Source organism: Bos javanicus, chromosome 3 (assembly GCF_032452875.1).
Source record: "Bos javanicus breed banteng chromosome 3, ARS-OSU_banteng_1.0, whole genome shotgun sequence".
Classification (NCBI taxonomy): domain Eukaryota; kingdom Metazoa; phylum Chordata; class Mammalia; order Artiodactyla; family Bovidae; genus Bos; species Bos javanicus.
In genome coordinates, this window is record NC_083870.1 from 21,424,230 (window position 1) to 21,439,521 (window position 15,292).

General features: G+C 44.3%; 1 non-coding gene across 1 annotated transcript; it reads right to left on the reverse strand.

The window, feature by feature from the left end:
- Positions 1 to 12,800: 12,800 nt before the first annotated feature.
- On the reverse strand, positions 12,801 to 12,964 carry LOC133245472 (U1 spliceosomal RNA). The gene has a single exon (XR_009735728.1). It is a non-coding gene; the product is annotated as a U1 spliceosomal RNA (small nuclear RNA).
- Between the last annotated feature and the right edge of the window lie 2,328 nt (positions 12,965 to 15,292).

Below are 15,292 nucleotides of genomic sequence, written 5' to 3' on the forward strand. Positions count from 1 at the left end.
GCGCCACACTCAAAGCTACAACAATGAGTTTTGATCTGTGTTATTTGACTTAAAATGATTCCAATCATTGTGCTGCTTTATTCTTGGAAACTGTAGGTATTCTTTTTCTCTCCTGCATCTCCAATGCCTGCTTTCCCTCTCTTCCTATCAATCCTGATACAGAATGAGAAAACGAAACCAAACCGAAAACCAATTCTCACCTCCCCAGATCTGGCACGCTCTTTCTAGGAAGTCTGGTTGTCTTCGTTCCCGCCTCGCCAGCTTCTTTCCTGGCTCTTCGCGTTTGTCCCTTGCCGACCTTGCCCACCCCCTGGTTCCAGCTCTTGCCCCACCAACTGCGGCCGGTCAGAGCGAGGGCAGCGCCGGTTGCGCAGACGGCCGGGTGAAGGCGGAGCAAAGAAATAAAAGAACCATTACGAGACCAGCAGGCGTTCAGCTTCCCTTGGGCCCCCTCGGCTCAGGCCCGGAGCATCTCCGGGGCGCTGCTTCTGCGGCGAGGACGCTCGGCTGCACTTCTGCCTTCTGAATCGCCCGACGCCCGGCTTGCTCGCGGCTTCTCCTGTTGTCCGAGGCTTGGATCCGGCGCCGCTCTCCAGGGAAAAGCTGGTGGCTCCGCCTGGCGTGGAAGGAGTGATCGCTCATCCATGGGGATGAGAAGAACCTGATGTACGCCTATCTCTGTGGCGGAATCGGTTCGCGCGTTTGGTTGCTAAGCAAAAGATTTGGTGGTTGAAACCTACACAGGGACGCCTTGCCTGTGCGCACCTGTAAGTACTCAAAGGCTTAGTGGTTGTTTCTACTCCTCGCATCCTTTCCGGGAAAGGCCAAAAAAGCCTCTTCTACAATCATCCTCCAGCTCCGAGAATGAGTGCAACTGTATCTCTTCACGTTCCTCCTTCACTGTGCATGTTATAAACCCCATAACTCACCGTTGTTTTTAAAAATTTGTCCCATATTTCCAAAGAGATTTAAATTAAAAATCTTGTATTTTTTCCCAGGCAGATGCTGTCTGTCTTTTCCTTCATCCCTGTGTGTACATCTAGATTTCCACCTGGTGGTGTTCTTCCTGGAGGGCTACTGTAACATTACTTGAAATGTGAGTCTGTTGGTGATGAAGACTTTCACCATTTGTATGTCTGTAAAGCCATGAAATTTCCTTGGAAGGAAAGTTATGACCAACCTAGATAGCATATTCAAAAGCAGACACATTACTTTGCCAACAAAGGTCCATCTAGTCAAGGCTATGGTTTTTCCAGTGGTCATGTATGGATGTAAGAGTTGGACTGCGAAGAAAGCTGAGCACCGAAGAATTGATGCTTTTGACCTGTGGTGTTGGAGAAGACTCTTGAGAGTCCCTTGGACTGCAAGGAGATCCTACCAGTCCATTCTGAAGGAGATCAGCCCTGGGATTTCTTTGGAAGTAATGATGCTAAAGCTGAAACTCCAGTACTTTGGCCACCTCATGCGAAGAGTTGACTCATTGGAAAAGACCCTGATGCTGGGAGGGATTGGGGGCAGGAGGAGAAGGGGATGACAGAGGATGAGATGGCTGGATGGCATCACTGACTCGATGGACATGAGTCTGGGTGAACTCCGGGAGCTGGTGATGGACAGGGAGGCCTGGCGTGCTGTGATTCATGGGGTCACAAACAGTCGGACACGACTGAGTGATTGAACTGAACTGAAAGGTCATTATTCACCTTCATTTTGAAAGACTTTTGGGAGTGGGTAGTGATAGAATTCCACCTTGACTTTTTAGGCTTCAGTCCTTTAAAGAGGTTGCTCCACTGTCTTATTACTTCTATGCTTCTTTCTTTTTAAAATTGTTGTTGAATGTGTTACAATATTGTTTCTGTTTCTTTTCTTTTTTTCTTTTGCCACGAGGCATGTGGGATCTTAGCTCCCCAACCAGGGATCCAACCCACAACAAGGACCATCAAGGAAGTTCCTCACTTACATGCTTATGATGAGAAACCTGATATCTTTATTTTTGCTTCTGTAGATACTGGTCTTTTTCCTCTGGTCTCTTGGGGATTGTATTCTTTTTCAAAGGCTTTGAGCACTTTAATTATGATGTGACTAGACATGGTTTTTTCATACTGTTGTGCTCATTTATTTTGTTCATTTGGCTCCCTGGATCGGTGGGCTTATAATCTTTACTACAATTGGAATTATCTGACATTGTTCCTCCAAAAACTATTTCTTGTCCCTGGGTATTTTCAGAAACATTAACCACCTATGTATCATTTCTTTTAATGTTGCCCTACCATTAAGTGACACTGTTTTCATTAAAACTATTCTATTTTGGCATGAGTTTCCTTTTGGAAACAACTGTCCTTGACTTTGTGTTCCCTAATTTTGCTTTTTTTTTTTTTTTTTGCAATGTCTAATCTGCTGTTCAATTGTCTTGGATGTTATAGTTTTCATCTCTGACATTTGATTTTTGGCCATTTCTGTATATTCCACGGTTCTAGTTAACTTTTGAGACATATGCACACAGTCACAATAACTGTTTAAAGTCTTCTCTGCTGATTTTTATATTGTGGCGGTTCTGGTTCAGTTTTGGTTGATTAATTGATTCATTCATTCATTAGGAGACTTCCTCCCTATCTGTTGTTTTCCTGCCTCTTTGCATGACTGTCATTCTTTGGTAGGAGGCCAGACATGATCAAAATTTCCCTTTCTGGACACTGGCTATTTTGATATTTTTATAAATCTTCTTGAGTTTTACTCTGGGGTACAGTTGAGTGACTTATAAATGGTTAGATTCCTTTGGATCTTGTTTTCCTGATTTTTTTAGGTAGGTCAGTCTTGTGCTAATTATTCCCATCACTGTAAAAAGTTTCCTGACCAATGGTCAATGAACTACAAGTAGTCCAGTCTGTCTGGGGGGATCATACAGTGTCTGTCCTGTATGAGCACCAGGCATTGTTCCAGGATCTTTTTAAAAGTTTCTTTCCTTGGTCACAGGTACTTTCCTCATAACAATACCCTAATCATTACTCTGCTGAGTACTTGAGTGAAACCCTTTCATATCCCTGGATTCTTTCTCTCTCCCCCACTCACTCTTTCTCTTATCACTGGACCTTTTTTTTTTTTTAATATTTCTTTCTTATTATTTACTTTTATTGGCGAATAGTTGCTTTATGATGTTATGTTAGTTTCTACCATACAGCAAAGGGAGTCAGCTATACATATACACATATCCCCTCTTTTTAGGACTTCCTTTCCATTTGTGTAGCCACAGAACGTCAAGAGTTTCCTATACTACACATTGAATTCTCATTAGGTATCTATTTTTTACATAGTATCAATAGTATATATACGTAAATTCCAATCTTCCAATACTAGCCCCCCTTTACCCTTTGATACCCAAACATGTATTTTCTACATCTGTGTCTCTACTTCTGCTTTGCAAATAAGGATCACTGGATCTTTGTCCTGTGAACTCTAGATGCCTTACTCTCCACCAAGATTCAGCTTCATTTTCACAGTCCAAGGAGTTGACCTCAAATCCCTCTCCTGGTGCCCAGCCTGGGAAGTCTCTGAAAGCAGTAAGCTGGGCCCAGTGGCAGAACTCATCTTGTTTATTTCTCATCTCTCAAGGCTTCTGTCCTTTGCTGCCTGATTTTCAGTGTCTTGGAAACCAGTATTTCATGTATTTTTTATTTTTTTTCCTTTGGGAGTAGCGAAAAGGGGGAGAGTGAGATTTAGGCAGGAGGATTTAAATCAGATTTAAATCTGATTCCTGACACTGAACCTTTGCCAGAAACTGAAGGCATCTCTTTATGTTCTTAATTTTATTCAATAGTTGTACTAATTTATATTCCAATGTATTTTTCCAACTCAAAGAATGAGTCTTTTTCTTCATGGTCTTGCCATCACAACAAACTTTCTATATATGAATCTATTTTTCTGATAAGGGGAGTAGTGACCTACTGACTCAGCTTAATGGGAGGTACAATGGAAGGACAATGTGGGCATTACCCAGAGATAGTATATTGCACATGTTCAGCAGCTAAACTTCCAAGATGTTTGGAAAGTATTTCAATACCTATAATTGTTTTCAGTGGTGACCTACATAATTGAGTCCAATGAAAACCAGTCAGAATAACTCTGGAAAGCTTCTTGCAGAGCAGCTTATTGATTAAAGAGAAAACAAAACAAAATCCACTGGTCCCAGACATGTATTCTCTTCCCTCTCCTTTATAAGTTGCATTTTTGCTTTGGTGGGATGCACACAATCTAATGAGGTGGTCTCCCTCCAATATCATTTGCATGGCCATGACTGTCTTCATAAGACACCTTGACAGTACATGGCTAAATCTGCAAAAATTATCTTACTTGAGACAAATTGTTGCAACTGACAGAATCCTGCACCTGATGATACATCTTGTGCAAAACTGGATCCTTATAGAGTTATTGGTTCACCTTCCGATTCCTCTGTTGAAGTTCATGAGGAAACAGGAGCTCTTTGGATTTTCTGTACTCAATCTAGGATGTCTCTGGGTTCTAGGACATTTCTCTCTGCCTCTCTTTCTCTCCCTCTTGGAGTGTGTGCCCTTCTGTTTCTCTCTGTCCCTTATACTCTAAGCTGCTGTGGATATTGCTCACTTTCTCTCCTCCTTGTCAGTTTTCTGGGACTGTACATTAGGATTCCTTTAATAAGCAAGCACTTACTAGGTGCTCACCAGGTACCAGGCCCCTCTCCAGGAAAACCACTGTATCAGGGGCAAAGTCAAGGTCCCAATTCTTGCTGCACCCATACTGGGAGGCATCAAAAGAAGAATATCACACACACACACACACACACACAAAATCACAGTGGGAGCACAATCTGTCATGTCCTTTCCAGGTTCATCCATCTTCCAGGGCCTAAGGGCCCCAGCAGTGAGTAAAATAAGAATTTCATAGCATGTGAAAATGGTTGACTTGAGATCTACAAGGCAAGTAACCAAGAATTGAGATTTAAATACAGTCTCTTAATCTGTTAACCTATGACCATTCTATAATCTATAAAAATATGAGGAAGCATTATATTAAAACAGTATTTTATTATTTCTACCTTAATTAGAAGTTTTTCAGACAAAGATTATACATTAATTAAACCAATGTAACATCAGTCAAAGAACTTAAAGTTAACAATAGATCTTACAATCACAAATTGAGCTGAACTGTAACAGAGAAATGCAAATTGGAATCACATATTAGATGATACTTAAAACACTTACCCCTAAATTTTAAGTGGAATAATTAAGGCAATATGATTTCTAAAATTATAAGACTCAATCTTCATTGCAAAGATATTATGTGGTATATTTAATATACTGGACACATAATTTTAAATTTTATAAATGTAAATACTTTTTGGAATTCAAATTTGCTTAAGGGAAACTAAAACCAACATAGGAAATTTAAGTACCTCACTTTCATGAGGATTTTGAATAGAAAATAAATCTAAGACTTGTAAAAACTAGAATACTATGCCACCAATATTTTCCACATTGTTAGAAAATCTGAAAGTCAACATGAAGTAGTCTTTAGACCGAAATTATGAAACCAGTATGATGCATACAAGGAGTCATCTCTGGTATTATACACGACAAACATTTTCTATGCAATTAATTATACACCAATTATTAGAATTCTCTAGAGTGTTAACAGTATTTTGATATTCATCCTTATTATCAACTTGCTTTTTTTTTTCTTGTACCTAGGATGGAGAGCACTAATTTATCTAAAGCTAAGCCTTTTTTATATTCCTGAGTTACATTTCAGCAAAACAGAAGGTTCAAGGAAAAGAAAACAAACCCACATGGTTTCTATCCACTGAAATCCTGGAAATAGAAGGTGGATCACTACCCCACTTTGGAGAGAGGCAGCATATGTGTGGTAAAGCAGGATGCCTCTGTGCTTGAATTCAGACTGGACCTGAGACTGGGTCAAGGCCAGAACAACACAAGACTAAGCATTATTATCCTGGGGCAGCACCCCACCAGACAGCAATCACACAATAGTTTTGGAACGCTCTTGAGGATACTCCCCCTCCCTTTGACATGTTTCCCATCTGCTTCTCTCTTCCTCCAAGCACAGAGAAGGATTCTTCCCTCTGTGTCCTGACAGAACACTTTATGCTCCCTGCAGGGCACAGGGAGCCAGGACAAGAGCTGCACTGCCTTGATGGGTTTCTAGCAAAGGAGTGTGGAAATCCCATGGACAGAGGAGCCTGGTGGGCTATGGTCCAGGGGTCGCAAAGAGTCAGACAGGACTGAGCGACTGACCAGGAACATGAGGTGAATCTACTGCTCAGACTAACCGAAGATGCCACTGCTGACCAAGGCAATCATCAAGGGGCCAGAGGGCAGCCGGTGCTGTGGAGGGAGGGAGATGGAAGCCTAGAAAGGTTCCTGCAATCACAGGGCAAGACTGGCCTGCACTTGGGAAATAGTCAAATAAAACACTGCCTGTAGCCTCTCTGTATCCTAAAGAGGATGGATTCCAGGTTCCTGAAGGGGCAAGAGGGTCCTCTTCCAGAGGACAAAGCTATCCCTGATCTTCAAAATCACGTCCCACAGAATTTAACTTTGAGAGGGATGCCAAAGGAAAGAAGCAATCCCGTGGTATCAGCAAGTTACTATCAAGTGGTGTCATAATTCTTATATGAGGAGAGAGTGTGATAGCAAATGTGGGAAAATGTTAACTGTGCACTTAGGTACAAAATATATGATATTAGTATTCTTGCAACTTTTCAGTATATTACAAAAGGTTCTTGTTTTTAATGAATTTTTGGAAACTCGAGTCCCAGATTCTCCTTGGATAAAAACTCTGTATGACTCCGGGTTTGTAACATGCCAGGAGAAAAGAGTGGAGATGTTCGCTGACCAGCCCAGGCTGTTCATGGTATCTCACCTCTAACAGTCAGCCTGAGGTCAAGACCCCCTAAACCCTGACTTAGTGGCATTCAGAAACTCAGTGCAGAAGCTCTTCTTCATTGGACCCTGAAGCAAAAGACAATTCCAATCTTGGTAGAAAGAGGATAACTCCTACGAGTGCAGGAACTAGACCCCAGCTGCAGCTATGAAAGTGCCAAATCCTATCCACCAGACCACCAGTTCTAGATCACCATGACAGAAATAGTATGGACCTAACAGAAGCAGAAGATATTAAGAAGAAGTGGGAAGAATCCACATAAGAATTGTTCAAAAAAGATCTTCATGACCCAGATAACCACTTGTATGATCACTCACCTAGAGCCAGACATCCTAGAGTAGAAAGTCAAGTAGGCCTTAGGAAGCATCACTATGAACAAAGCTAGTGGAGGTGATGGAATTCCAGCTGGACTACTTCAAATCCTAGAAGATGATGCTGTTAAAGTGCTGCACTCAATATGCCAGCAAATTTGGAAAACTCAGCAGTGGCCACAGGACTGGAAAAGCTCTGTTTTCATTCCAGTACGAAAGAAAGGCAATGCCAAAGAATGTTCAAACTACTGGACAATTGCACTCATCTCACACTAGCAAAGTAATGCTCAAAATTCTCCAAGCCAGAGAATTGAACTGAACTGCAGGCAAGAAGTCTAATCGAGTTATATTATTATACTATGGCTGTAGGTGGAAGTCCTGGATTATTTTCAGTGCGTGGGAGGAGGGGGATGGGACTAGGGTGGGCTGGAGGGAAGTGTGGATTCCTGTTCACGTTACAGATTGGTTGTGTCATATGTAGATATCTGAGCGCAGTGGCTGCTGGTCCGTAATCTGGTGCTTAAACACGATATGGTCTCCCGTGGAGTGGGAGAGAATCCAGTGTGCACACACACACACAAACACACACACACACAAGCTATAAATTGCTGTGGGCCTGTTTGTACCAGCAGATAAATTATATGTGTGAGCAGTAACAACGATGGTGACCTCCCATTGCCTGCCCAGGGTCCAAACGAATATGACAGCCACTTCCATTTCTGATTTCCATATCTCAGTATCTTCCTATGGCCCAAGTTAACCCAGAACATGCAGGGATGGAAACTTTGGGAAATTTGCTTCCAGTTTAGCAACCTTGGCACAGATCTACCAGGATCAGCTTCTTGTGGGTTTGGCATGTGTGTGTGTATACATACATCCTTTCCTCCCTCTACCCCTCCTTCTTTTGAAACCATTCTTAACTTCCAAATAAACACAAAAGTAAAAGCATGCTTACCCCAAACAACGAAAACATGCTAACCCTTCCACAAAAGAGGATAAAGTCTCTTTGTCTTTGAATGATTTTAATTCTTCTTCTGAGCCACATTCATTCTAATTTATAGATATCCTCTAACTTCAAATCGGAGAAGGCAATGGCACCCGACTCCAGTACTCTTGCCTGGAAAATCCCATGGATGGAGGAGACTGGTGGGCTGCAGTCCATGGGGTCGCTGGGAGTCAGACATGGCTGAGAGACTTCGATTTCACTTTTCACTTTCATGCATTGGAGAAGGAAATGGCAACCTGCTCCAGTGTTCTTGTCTAGAGAATCCCAGGGACAGTGGAGCCTGATGGGCTGCCGTCTATGGGGTCGCACAGAGTCGGACACAACTGAAGGGACTTAGCAGCAGCAGCAGCAGCAGCTAAATTAAAATACTGAGATTAAAAGTTAAGTCAAAAAAAAAAAAAAGTTAACTCCTATCAACAGATTTTATATTAGCCTGTGCTGGGATGAAAAAGAAGAGGAAAATATTTTTTGATACATATAAAACTATTAGAATTGTAATAAGGAAGTGGTAAAGAACTCAGCTGCCAATCAGAAGGACTGATGCTGAAGCTGAGGCTCCAATGCTTTGGCCACTTGATGCGAAGAACTGACTCCTTGGAAAAGACCTTGATGCTGGGAAAGATTGAAGGCAGGAGAAGGGGACGACAGAGGATGGGATGGTTGGATGGCATCACGGACTTGATGGACATGAGTTAGAGCAAGCTCCGGGAATTGGTGAAGGACAGGGAACCCTGGCATGCTGCAGTCCATGGTCCAACTCTTTGCGACACCATGGACTGCAGCATGCCAGGTGTCCAAAGTATTGGAGTTTCAGCTTTAGCATCAGTCCTTCCAATGAACACCCAGGACTGATCTTCTTTAGGATCTTCAGGATGGAGTGGTAGGATCTCCTTGCAGTCCAAGGGACTCGCCAGAGTCTTTTCCAACACCACAGTTCAAAAGCATCAAATCTTCGGCGCTCAGCTTTCTTCACAGTCCAACCCTCACATCCATACATGACCACTGGAAAAACCATAGCCTTGACTGTCAGACGGACCTTTGTTGGCAAAGTAATGTGTCTGCTTTTGAATACGCTATCTAGGTTGGTCATAACTTTCCTAAAGGAGTAAGCGTCTTTTAATTTCATGGCTGCAATCACCATCTGCAGTGATTTTGGAGCCCCCCAAAATAAAGTCTGACATTGTTTCCACTGTTTCCCCACCTATTTCCCATGAAGTGATGGGACCAGATGCCCATGGTCTTCGTTTTCTGAATGTTGAGCTTCAAGCCAACTTGTTCACTCTGCTCTTTCACTTTCATCAAGAGGCTCCGTAGTCTTCACTTTCTGCCATAAGGGTGGTGTCATCGGCATATCGGAGGTTATTGATATTTCTCCCGGCAATCTTGACTCCAGCTTGTGCTCCTTGCCTTAAACAACCATAAAAATGGGCAAAATGTGTGAAGCACCTGGTTATACACACTGGACAGAGACAGTGCAAGACTGTGAGTGCCTGAGAGAGAGTTGTGGGAATGACCTGATGGTGGTACAGCAAGCAGAGCATGGTGCTCACACAAAGCTAAGGCAGAGATCAGAGGGCAACTGAAACAACTAGAATCTGTAGAGAAGGAGAAAGGAGAGAACAGTTTACAGGCTAGTTTTCAAAAGTCTATATTGGGTCTCCTGCCAGTCATTTGCTGAGTGCCAGGCTGGCTGCTCATGGGTGGAGTGCTTATGCAAGGCTTATGGGACAACAGGTGCTATTGGGATGAAAACCAGAACAGAGATTTTAGAAGTCTCTGCTGGCAACACTGGAATTCAGGCCTTGTTAACTCTGTATCACCCTGAGCATTCAGTTGATACTCCAGAAAGACTGTTTTAGGAAGAAAGACCATACCCTAGTGTAAGGCCTACTCTTGATCCTCCCTCCAAAAGTGTAAAACTAAGACCTGACAAGGTTAGCAGGGTTTGGAGGTTGAGCCACACCAAGGAGGGCTTGGGACGTTCCACAGATCTACCAACACAATCCGTAAATCCAGCCCTACACAAGTTCAAAGTGGTTGGCCAGTAATCAAATTGCTTAGTAGAACAAAAGTTGATACATTTTGGAGAAGATACCAGAATCCAGAATGTCTATAATGTATCATTCAAAGAGTCCTGTGAACAAAAGTGAAACATGCCAAGAAACAGAAAAATGCTACTTATTCAACACATAGTTTTAAAAAGAAAAAAAAAAAAAAAAGACAACCCCAAGATGTCTCAGATGTTGGATTTAGCAGACTTTAAAGCAGAGTTGTAGATACTAGCTGAGATTTGGAAAGGAGAAATAGAAGTGGCTGTCATATTCGTTTGGACCCTGGGAAGAGCTCCGGAGGTCACCAGCACTGTTACCCCTCACAAAGGTACTTTATCTGCTGATACAAACAGACTCGCAGCAATGTATACTTCCTATCAGATGTCCTCTTACTGTTTCACAGCTCTTGGGCCAGGTAACTGTTTTGTTCTTTGACAAATAGCTATAGAAGGACACTTCTATTTTTAGGGTTGGGAGTTTAAAAGCAATAAGAGACTGAGGCAGTTTCTATCTAGCTCTTTTTTGTGGGCTTCAGTTCTCCATTAGGACCTCGCAAGCGTGGGCTCAGGTACCCAGCAAAAACTGTTGAATCTAATCTATTGCAAGTCTCTGTTATTAAGAATATACCAGGGTGCCTCTAGGATACACGTTTTAAAAACTCAAACTGTGTAAACTCTAAGGTGACACGGAAAGTGCAGTCAAAATGCAAGCAAGAATGGTGCTAAAGTTCAGAGGATGTGTATGAAGAAGTACTTATCTCCTGGCAATAACGTAGAGTCGGGAATGACTTAGCGACTAAACCACAGCAACATCATATTACCAAGTGAGTACGTGCGCAAAGTCGCTCGCAGCCTTAGGCACGACAATCATCAGTAACACCCGTAGCCAAAAAAAAAAAAAAAAAAAAAGAAACTGCACTAAAAAAAAAAAAAAAAAAATCACCACTGTCCCGATTACAAGAGATCAAACCCATCAATCCTAAAGGAAATCAGTCCTGAACATTTGTTGCAAGAACTGATGCTGAAGCTTCAATAGTTTGGCCACCTGATGCGTAGAACTGGTTTATTGGGGGAAAACCCCTAATGCTCAGCTCAGTTCAGTCGCTCAGTCGTGTCCGACTCTTTGCGACCCCATGAATCGCAGCACGCCAGGCCTCCCTGTCCATCACCAACTCCCGGAGTTCACTCAAACTCATGTCCATCGAGTCGGTGATGCCATCCAGCCATCTCATCCTCTGTCGTCCCCTTCTCCTCCTGCCCCCAATCCCTCCCAGCATCAGGGTCTTTTCCAATGAGTCGACTCTTCGCATGAGGTGGCCAAAGTATTGGAGTTTCAGCTTCAGCATCAGTCCTTCCAATGAACACCCAGGACTGATCTCCTTTAGGATGGAGTGGTAGGATCTCCTTGCAGTCCAAGGGACTCGCCAGAGTCTTCTCCAACATCACAGTTCAAAAGCATCAATTCTTCGGCGCTCAGCTTTCTTCACAGTCCAACCCTCACACCCATACATGACCACTGGAAAAACCATAGCCTTGACTGTCAGACGGACCTTTGTTGGCAAAGTAATGTGTCTGCTTTTGAATATGCTATCTAGGTTGGTCATAACTTTCCTAAAAGGAGTAAGCATCTTTTAATTTCATGGCTGCAATCACCATCTGCAGTGATTTTGGAGCCCCCCAAAACAAAGTCTGACATTGTTTCCACTGTTTCCCCACCTATTTCCCATGAAGTGATGGGACCAGTTGCCCATGGTCTTCGTTTTCTGAATGTTGAGCTTTAAACCAACTTGTTCACTCTGCTCTTTCACTTTCATCAAGAGGCTCTTTAGTTCCTCCTCACTTTCTGCCACAAGGGTGGTGTCATCGGCATATCGGAGGTTATTGATATTTCTCCCGGCAATCTTGATTCCAGCTTGTGCTTCTTCCAGCCCAGCGTCTCCCATGATGTATGCTGCGTATAAGTTAAATAAGCAGGGTGACATTTGAAAGCATAAGAAAATGTGAGAACAGGAAATTATACAGTTTCATATACCATCACCGATTCAAAGCCGTGAATTTCAGTAACGTCAGGGTGACGGAGGACTACTTAGAACCTAGCGTCCTTCCAGTTCCAATCTGGGGAGATGAGACAACTCCGTAAGATTTAATCTATAGTCCGGCGAGATAGAGCTGCGGTTTTTCAGGAATCCTGAAGGAATTACGTGAAAAACGAAGCTGAATGTCGAAGGGGCCAGGTCATTGCAGTGGGGCATTTCAGAGGACTGTCCGCTAGTCCTCAACGGAAAAAAGAAAACCACTCTAACCAACTAGCCCCTGCAAAAAAAACAGCCCTTTGGAACACTCACCGAAAAAGAATAACATATGAATCCTACTTAGCCTCGTAAACGTAAATAACAGTTAAGTCACACGAATGGGGTTATTAGCGTACAGCACCATAAAAAGGCTAAAGATCAGTCATTAACACTTAAAAAGCCATAGTCTGACTTTCAACAACCAAAGAGCACAGGGGAAAGCGCGAACGCAGTCCCCCACTACCACAAATTATGCAGTCGAGTTTCCCACATTTGGGGAAATCGCAGGGGTCAGCACATCCGGAGTGCAATGGATAAGCCTCGCCCTGGGAAAACCACCTTCGTGATCATGGTATCTCCCCTGCCAGGTAAGTATGAGTTGCCCGCCTGCCGCCCCACCGCAACCTCAGACGCCCTGCACTGTACACACACGCTCACTTTCCTCCCCGCATTCCCCGACCCTTCTTGGACCTTCCACACAGCGCACCCACGCACTTTCAAGCAGAAACTCCTCAGTTCTCTCCCACGCCACGGGAGACCGTATCGTGTTTCAGCACCAGCTGACGGCCCAGCAGCCCCTGCGCTCGGGTATCTACATACGACACGCCTCGTCCGTGACGTCACGGGAAGCCCTCCAGCCCACGCCCCGCCCTAGGCCCCGCCTCCCTCCTCCCACGCCGTCCGGCCCGGCCAACCGGCCGGCGGGCGCCCTCTGGGGGAAGCGACGTCCGCCTCCCGCTCCTGTTCTCCCACCCGCTACGTGTTTGGGACCCGGCGCGCTCGGCTGCCTGCCTTAACTTTTGTCCTGCCCAGCCCCGGTCTGGCGGTCGGCTGAAGCCTGTGCATCTTTTTTTCAAATAACGGCGTTCAGCGGGGAGAACAGAACATTTAGCAGTCCAGGGGAAACCGGTTCCTTTCAAATCCAGTTGTCTTTGTGATGTAGTATTGTGTGTATGTCTAGTAAAACGCATTAGGCGTCACGACTGGCCGTGAACTCAGTTCCATTCGTGAAAATTGGGTCATTCATCAGAAATTTCATTCATTTTATTTCCAGCTTCAGGTGTGGTTTTGACTCTGAACAGATTTTAACACCTGTCTGTATCCTCTGTCTTACTGAGACAGGCTGGGACCTGGGACCCTTTGCTGCAGTGTTTGCACCTGGACAGACCGAGGCAGGAATTTGATGGGCCCCAGGGTGAGCAGCTGCAATCTATCCCCTGCAGACGGTTAACTCCGGGCTAAGAGCAGGGACTTCCCTAGTGATCCAGTGATGAACTCCGTACTCCGGTTCAATCTCTGGTCAAGGAACTAGATCCCACATGGGACAACTAACAGTTTACGTGCTGCAACTAAAGATCCTTCATGCCTAATAAATAAATATTTTGTATAAAGATAAGATGCTCCAAGATAAGGATATTAGGAGGAGTAAGGAGGAGCTGAGTCCTTATTGGATAGAAGATAGAGGCCACCTATTTTGCATTCTTGAGGTCCAGGAGACCTTCACAGACTACACATGCTCAGAAAAATTCCTCCCAGGTTAAAAAGGAGGGGAGGAGCCACCCGGTGATTGTTGGTGTCAACCTCCCAGGAGCCCTCTGTGCTACAGTCCTTCTTAGCAAAAAATTTCACATGCATGTCAGGAAGGGCCCCAGGAGAGGTCAGGTGTGGGGAAAAAAAGATGAGATAATTGGCCAAAATGGAAGAAATGCTCTATATAAGTGATTTGAATTACCTCTCTGATGCACTGCTCCTCGTTAAGGAGGACACCCACACCCTTTCCAAGTGTGCATCTCTGCCTTACTTCTGTCTTAAATAAGCTGTGTATCTATGTGCTCCCTGACTTGTGTTGTGGCTCTAATAATAAACTTTGTACCTACTTTTACAGCTTTTGCCTCTTTGAGAAATTCATTTTTCAGTAGAGGCAAGAGCCAGGCCAACCGTGCTTCTAGCCCTAGCTCCTGATGGAAGGGTGGCTAGGATTCCTGGTTTTCACACAGGCTGCTGCTGCTGCTGCTGCTGCTAAGTCGCTTCAGTCGTGTCGGACCCTGTGCGACCCCATAGACGGCAGCCCACCAGGCTCCCCCGTCCCCGGGATTCTCCAGGCAAGAACACTGGAGTGGGTTGCCATTTCCTTCTCCAATGCATGAAAGTGAAAAGTGAAAGTGAAGTCACTCAGGCTACCCTGGTTCAATTCCTGGTCAGGGAACAAAGATCTTGCTTCAAGCGACCACTCACTGCTTCAAGCCACCACTCACTGCTTGTGTCCTCGAGATCAAAATGTCTCCTCCAGCAACAAAATAGAAAGAAACAATAGGGACTAAAAACAACCGCATGTATGCAGTTGGAGAAAATTATGGACAAGAGACAAAAAGACCGAAGATTCAAGTGTCATCTATGAAGAGCTGGTGGCAAAAAGAGGATCAGTTCCGTTCAGTTCAGTCGCTCAGTCGTGTCCAACTCTTTGCGACCCCATGGACTGCAGCACGCCAGGCTTCCCTGTCCATCACCAACTCCCGGAGCTTACTCAGACTCATGTCCATTGAGTCCGTGATGCCATCCAACCATATCATCCTCTGTCGCCCCCTTCTCCACCCGCCTTCAACCATTCCCAGCATCCGGGGCTTTTCAAATGAGTCAGTTCTTCGCATCAGGTGGCCAAAGTATTGGAGCTTCCGCTTCAGCATCAGTCCTTCCAAAGAATATT